Raw genomic sequence first — 7,450 nt, 5'->3', positions numbered from 1 at the left:
ATGCAGCTACCAGGCTGCCTAGCCAGGATTCCAGGGCAGGTCTATCTGCTCCAAAACCCACATTTTTAACTGTCACACAAGCTACCACAGAGGGAGTTTCCAGAAGTTCCAGTTTGGACGTCATCGTGGCCAGGAGCATCAAAGACTGTGGCAGAGGGTGGGGGTGGGGTAGGGTGAGATGGCAAGATGAGGTAGGGAAGCTGAAGGAACTCCATTTTATTTTATTTTTGTATTTTTTGCAAGGGACTCCATTTTAGAATGGCTCCGTCGGGGGCCCCTGGCTGGCTCGGTCAGTGGAGCAAGCGACTCTTGATTTCATGGTTGTGAGTTCAAGCCCCACGTTGGGTGTAGAGTTTACTATACACACACACACACACACACACACACACACACACACACAGAATATATATATAAATAAAATATATATAACAGAATATGAATTTATATATATTATACATATATAATATATGTATATTATAGATAGATATATAAATGACTCTGTCTCGGCGGTTTTTCTGCTAGACCCCATTTCTGAATAAGCCAAAGAAGCAATGTTCCCACTTGAAGGGACAAGCAACTTAATCATCCTCTGAGTTTTGTCCTAGGTCCCAAACACCTGATAACACTTAGGAGCCAGATCCCAAACATGTTCCAGGACATTAGCTTCAAACAAACCTTGGGTGACACTGGCATCAATACTCTTATCTTCAATAATTTATGGAACAGCATCTATTGTTCATCTGACACTAGCCTTTCATCAGACCCTCCCCTGGATTCCCGAAGGAACACGCACCCTAGACCCCTTTCCAATATAAATCCCTAATCCCATCGACACCGAGACTCAGTCTCCTTTCCTTTCCAAGTTTCCCAGACACTCCGTCTGCTAGTCTCTACCTGTCACTTACACTATTCAGTAAACTGATCGCAGTTTTTCCGGCTTGTGTTTGATTTTTTTGTTTGTTTGTTTTTTAAATGTTTATTTATTTTTGAGAGAAAGAGAGTGTGAGTGAGGGACAAAAAGAGAGAGGGAGGGAGATACAGAATCTAAAGCAGGCTCTAGGCTCTGAGCTGTCAGCACAGAGCCCGACGCGGGATTCAAACCTGGGACCAGCGAGTTCATGACCTAGGCCAAAGTCAGACACTTAAACCGCTGAGCCACCCAGGCACCCCTGGCTTATGTTTGATTTCTATCCTGTGTGAAGCCAAGGACCCTCTTGGCTGGTCATGTGGGACTACCCCCCTGTCCCCCTGCCCAGCTACCCGGCCCTTTCCCCTCACCCTGCCCTGGCCTTGGCAAACAGCCCGGGACAGAGGCTTCTAAACTTCCCCTCCCACTCCCATCCCAAGAGTCACAGCCTAGGGGCATTAGACACTAGTGGCTGTCTGCCACTGGGAGAAGGGGCAGGGACCTCCCTGCTACCCTACTGGCTTTGTCAGGCCTTTGTCCTATGAACAAAATAATAATGCCCAGATTGGAGCTCAGCCAGGCAAGAGGCCCAGAGAGATTTTAGGACCAGCGTTTCTGTGGTTCCCTGGGTTATTCCCTGGGGAACCACATGTTCATCTCCTTCACCACTGGCTGGAGGAAAAGGAGTGAAGGTTGGCAGAGCAGGTCCATCTGCGTTCCGTTCCAGGGCTTTCCTCATAACCCTGGTAAGATGGCTTCTCTCAGAGAGAGAGGAAGGAGGAAAGAGGCAGGCGGAGCTTAGGTACTGCAACTGAGTCTACAAACCCCAGGGCAGCATTTGCACCTAGGTCGCTCTGCCTTTCGGATTAATGCCTCATTAATACCGACATCTCTGCTTTTGCCCCGGCCCCCCAGGGATCCTGCCCCCAAGCCAGGGACTGTCCTTCAACCAGAGCAGCAAACTCCTGTGGTGCATTTATCCAACAAAACACTGTATAGTAAACAAACTACAGCCACAGTATGGATGGCTCCCACAAACAATGTCGAGTAGAAGAGGCCAGGCATAGAGGAGTACAGACAAAGGGCAACAGCAGGCAGGGCCAAGCCCCCTGGGAGCAGATGTCAGGTAGTGAGAATCCTGGGGACAGTTTAGGAAGAGGTGTGCTGGGGCTCTTGGGGGGGGGGTGCTGGTTACAAAAATGTGTTTGCTCTGTGATCATTCCATCATGAGTGGCTGTACATTCACAACTTATGTAAATTTCTGTAGGTCTGCTACACTTCAGTTAAAACAGTTCAAAACAGATAAGAAAAAAGCAAGGAAGACACATGCATGATATGATCTTGGTTTTGTAAAACAAAGAAGTATCTAGAGAAATAGATATGCGTAGATAAAAGTCTGGAAAGACACGCACATAGGCACTCGGATTGTTGGCAGTCTCTCTCTATATGGGGGGTGAGGCCTAGAGGTCCCAGCCTGGGTCCCAGCTCTGATCCTACGGCCCGAGCTGTTCACCCCCTACTTCCCCTTCCCTCAATGGGGCAGAACAGACCCCAAGCCTCAGGGATGGATAGAGGAGCTGGTCCCTACTGCTACCTCCAGGTCCCCAAGGGCCTGAGGGTCACATACGGGCTGGGAAGATACCAGGTGTCCCATCTCAGAGCTGGCCTCCCAGCCCCACTAGCCATACGTGGGCTGGAGAAACCCTGGTTATCCCCCACCCCAGGCCTGGCACTCTATTAAAGGTGCCGGCCTAACGCTGCTCTGTCCAAATTTGCAGCTTGTGAGGCCTAGGGAAGGGGCTGAACTTTGGCACTCTAGTGCCAGGTGTAAATCCCTCAGATTTACCCCCTCCCCCAACACACACACCTTCTGGAGGTTCACCACCTCCCCAAGCATCTAACACAGGGCTGGTAAGTACCTGAGCTAGAGGTCTCCATTCTCCCCACCTGGCCTAGACTCTCCTGCTGGGATGTTGACTGGGCGCTGGGCACTGAACCCAAGGGCTGGCAGAGGGGAAGGCTAGAGGGGGAAGGAGCCCACCCCAGGGTTCTCACTGAAGGCAGCTGTACTCTCTCTACAGGCCTGTATGTACTGTGTCCCTGGGGTGGGGGTAGCAGCAGAGACCCTAGCAGTCTTGGGAAGGGTCCAGTGTCCAGAGGAGGAGGGTTCAAGAATCCAAAACTGACTCGCTGGGTTAAAGAATGGCTCTTTCCCTTGGGGCGCCTGGGCGGCTCAGTCGGTTGAGCATCCAACTTCGGCTCAGGTCATGATCTCACGGCCCGTGAGTTCAAGCCCCGCATCAGGCTTTGTGCTGACAGCTCGGAACCTGGAGCCTGCTTCAGATTCTGTGTCTCCCTCTCTCTCTGCCCCTAACCCACTCGCATCCTGTCTCTCTCTCAAAAATAAATAAACATGAAAAAAAAATTAAAAAAAAAAAAAAAAAGAATGGCTCTTTCCCTACCTTCGCCTCCCTGGTTTTGCTTCCCCATCTGCAAAATGGGGGCTTTCACACAAAGTCCAGTAGGAGAAAGAGGCAGGAGGGGCCGGCCTCACCAGAAGAAAAAAGCTGATTAGGAAACCTGAGCTGGCCCTGGTCCAGGCAGAGCAGTCACCAGGGCGCATGTGGGCAGAGTCCCAGAGGGGCATCTGTTCTTCCTGGGGCACAGCTGTCAGCAGGCGCCAGACGTTCAAGAGCCCCCCCACCCCCACCCCTGCACAGCTTGGCAGGGGTGGGTGGGGAGGTAGAGCGACAAGGGGGTGCTGCTCTCCCCAGTGGAATGCAGCTGTCCTGCCCAGCACCCCAGGGGTCTGGCAGCTGGTTGGAAAGTTTCAGCCACCTCCCAGGAGCCAAGCAGTGGTTAACCCCTTCCGGCCCGCGGCCCACAGCCAGTGGCCATGTGCGAAGATAAGATCACCTCACTCATGCGCTGTGTGCTACAGCCACTCAGGCTTGGTGAAGTCCAGGGACGCTGCTGTGGCAGGGTCCACCCACACCCCACAGCTGACAGCCCACCAAGACCCCCAACAGAACTGAGCACTCCGGTCTCCTGGGCCCATGATATAGATGGGTACACTGAGATGGGCCGAGGGGTGGGGCCGCCAGGCTGGACCACCCCCCAAGCACACGCAAGCCCTCCCCGTCCGCCTCCCCAGGGCATCATGGTTAGCGTGAACCAAAAGGAGCATCCCATGCTGCTCATGGAGGCCCCAGTCAACCCCAAGGCCGAGAGGGAAAAAATGACCCAGGTCATGTATGTGACCATCCAAGCCTGTGCTGCTGCTCTATGACTCTGGCTGCACCAGTGCTCCCAGCCTCACCCCTATCCTGCTGTGACCCTGCATCCAGACCCCTTTGCCTTCTGGACCCTCAACTCTATACCCTGAGTTCCTCTCTCAGACACCAGACCCCTGACCTCTTCTCCATCATGTAGCCCAGGACAAGTGAGTCCCCTGTCCTTTCTCATTGTTCTCGATACCCCATCTTTCAGCCAGGCCTGCACTGGACAAGCCCATCCCTGGGCCCCCACAGCCCTCCAGCCACTTTTCTTATCCCTTCTCACTCCCTGTATCCAATATTCAGGACACAGGCTGCTCTGGGAGTGAAGGCCACCTCCTCACCGCCCTCCCCCCGCCCCTGCCCAGTCCACTCCCCAGGCATCATCCTGGACTCCGGGTGTGGCGGCACTCACGATGTGCCCATCTATGAAAGCTATACCGTCCCTCACCATCCAGCGTGTGGACCTGGCCGGCTGGGACCTTGCTAGTTCATGAAGATCCTCACTGCATGAGTAGCACGGCTACTTTGTCACAACCGGTGGAAGGGGAGGAGGGGTGGATGAGGCCACCCCCCAGCCCTACTCCTTGCAACAATGTCCTCCTGTACGAGGGCAGGACCACACAGCGGTGCAGGGCCTGGGATGCCAGACCTTCTTCCATTACAGGGCCCCGGAGCTAACAGCCCGTCATGCAGCACAGCTGGAGCCAGTCCCCCCGGGCCACCACAGCCACCTCCAGTTTTGCTGACTCACCTTGGCTCATGGCTGTGTCCCTGCCCCAACCTTTTCTCCAAGATAAACAGCCCCACTCCTTCAGAAGCTCCAGGCTCTTCTCAGCCTGGTTGCTCTCCTTCAGGGCCTCATCCCTCTAACCTTGGTCTACACTAAGCACGGTGCAGTGTGGTCTGACCCCCGGCCCCAGCAGGGGCTTCCTCTGTTGGCCCACGGCAAACGTTCACCTTACTATAATTAAGATCCCACGGAAGGGACTCCCAAACCCAGGGTACAGGTTCACAGTCACCTTGTCCACTGACGCACGCGCAGCCTCCAGGAAACGTAAATCTGTGAGTGCACGTGCGTGCGGCGGGAGGGCTCGCAGAGGCCACTCTCCATCCCTGGACAGGCGACAGGAGGCAGGGGGCCCAGGTCAGAGGGGGTCAAGGAGAACGCCTCTCCTTGAACCCATCACCCTCTCCTCCTCATCCAGTCCAGTGCGAGATCGCACAGGACATCAAGGAAAAGCTGAGGCAGGTAGGAGATGGCTATGGCCACCTCCTCCTCCCTGGAGAAGAGCTAAAACCTGCCAAGTCGTCACTGCAGGCAACAAGCGCTTCTGCTGTCCCAACACCCTCTTGCAGGCCTCCTTTGTAGGTAAACCTCTGTCCCCGCAGGGTGGCCGGTCCTCCATCTTGGCCTTCTCAATTCCAGTCCCCATTTTTCCCAACAGCTCCCCTGCGTGGGACAGAGGTAGCCCTCAGGAGAGACTGCCCCTACAACAGGTTGGCGACAGGCCAGGCCAGCTCTTGCTTCTCTAGGTCAAACCCTGAGAGGGAAGACACAGCCTTGAGACCAACTCCTGCCCAGGCCTGACCATGTACCTGGGCCCTGCAGCCTGGATGCAGGATGCAGAAAAGCACTGCCCTGGTCCCCAGCACCATGAAGACCAAGGTTGTTGAACTGACCACCTTCAAAGCCTGCCAGCAGAAATCACCTGGTGACCAAGCTGCTTGCACTGGCAAAACCTAGTCCTTTTCAAACGAGCTCAGGCTCCACCTGAAACAGAAGAGCTCTGCAGGCCTCTGCTCTTCTGCTCACCTGCAGCACGTCAGCAAGTGCCATTTGAGGGAAGAAGCTTCAGTTACAGCTGGAGGGAGGGGTGGGGACAGCTGTATGACGCAGCCGCTGGGGGACCAAACAGGGGCCCAGGCCACTCAGGAAGGTGGGAGAGGAGGTGGGCGCAGACCCCAGCCAGCGGTGACCAAGAAAGAGCCCCACACCCTTCCAACTCTGGCCATTTGCCCTGCGGTGAGGGGACAGTCATCCCAAGGAATTCCTGCCTGAAATTAAAACAGCCTGCAAGGAACAAAGAGCTTAGGGGGCAGAATTTTGTCACAGGAGAAATCCGTGCTACAATTAGCCCAGTGAAACCCTCTCCTTTTCCCAGGGATTGTGACGCCTTTCTTTGTGCCTCCCTGATACAACCAGGGCACAAACCATCCCCCAGGGGTGCCCCGCCCACAGGGCTGAGGCCACAACATAGTGACAGTCACCGAACACTATGACCTGCCTGCCCTGCCTTCCCCAGGTCACTGCCCTGCCAGCGCACAGGCGACTCCCATGTGGCCTGGGGCCCCTCCTGGCCTCCTGCCACCTTCCAGCACATAGGATTCCCAGCCAGGAGCACAAGGCTGGCCCCTCCAGTGTCCACGGAAGTGCTTCTGAACACCAGCTCCTGGCCCACCTCCTACTTCTCTTCCCAGCTCACCCTGGGCCAGGGACTGAGTCCCACCTGGGAGAGAAACTGAGTAGCTCCATCTGTCACACGCCTGTCAACTCTCCTGTCCTGTCAGGCCTGACATGAGTTACCCTTCCTTTGTGCCTTTGTCTTTTATCAGCGAAGGGAAGAGGGGTTTAGCATCTTTTTAAGAGACAAAGAATATTCTGAATAACCCGATAAAGTAAAAGAGAGAAAACACACGCTCGGGGTGCCTGAGCGGCTCAGTTCATGATCTCACTCTTATTTCGGCTCAGGTCACGATCTCACGGTTCCTGAGCTCGAACCTCGAGTAGAGCCCCGCGCTAACAGTGCAGAGCCTGCTTGGGATTCTCGCTCTCCCTCTCTCTGCCCCTCCCCCGCACATTCGCGCACGTGCTCTCTCGCATGCTCTAAAACGAAATAAACGTTAAAAAAATAAATAAAAAATAAGAAAAGACAATCTATTCAACTCCCACTCACGGCACCAGGGCACTATAATTTACATTTAGCCAAAGATGTCAGGTGTCAGATGTCACAACGCGCCTGGCTCGGGACTCGGTCCCAGATACAAAGCAGGCATCCCTTGAAAGACCTCTTACCTCTAACCCGGGGCCAGTGGGAAGTGGCACGAACAGGCGGATTTGGTCTCAGTTCCCACCCCTGGCTATTGCCCCAGACACCGAGGTTTTCTCAGGCCGAGGTCTCCTTCACAGGAAGGGGTGTGCAGCCTCACGCCACATGCCTGCCAGGGTTTAGGCCAACAGTGGGACACTGTGAAGGTCAGGGGTGTC

Source organism: Herpailurus yagouaroundi, unplaced genomic scaffold (assembly GCF_014898765.1).
Source record: "Herpailurus yagouaroundi ecotype Mexico unplaced genomic scaffold, PumYag 569, whole genome shotgun sequence".
Classification (NCBI taxonomy): domain Eukaryota; kingdom Metazoa; phylum Chordata; class Mammalia; order Carnivora; family Felidae; genus Herpailurus; species Herpailurus yagouaroundi.
Note: the sequence above shows the minus strand (reverse complement) of the source record.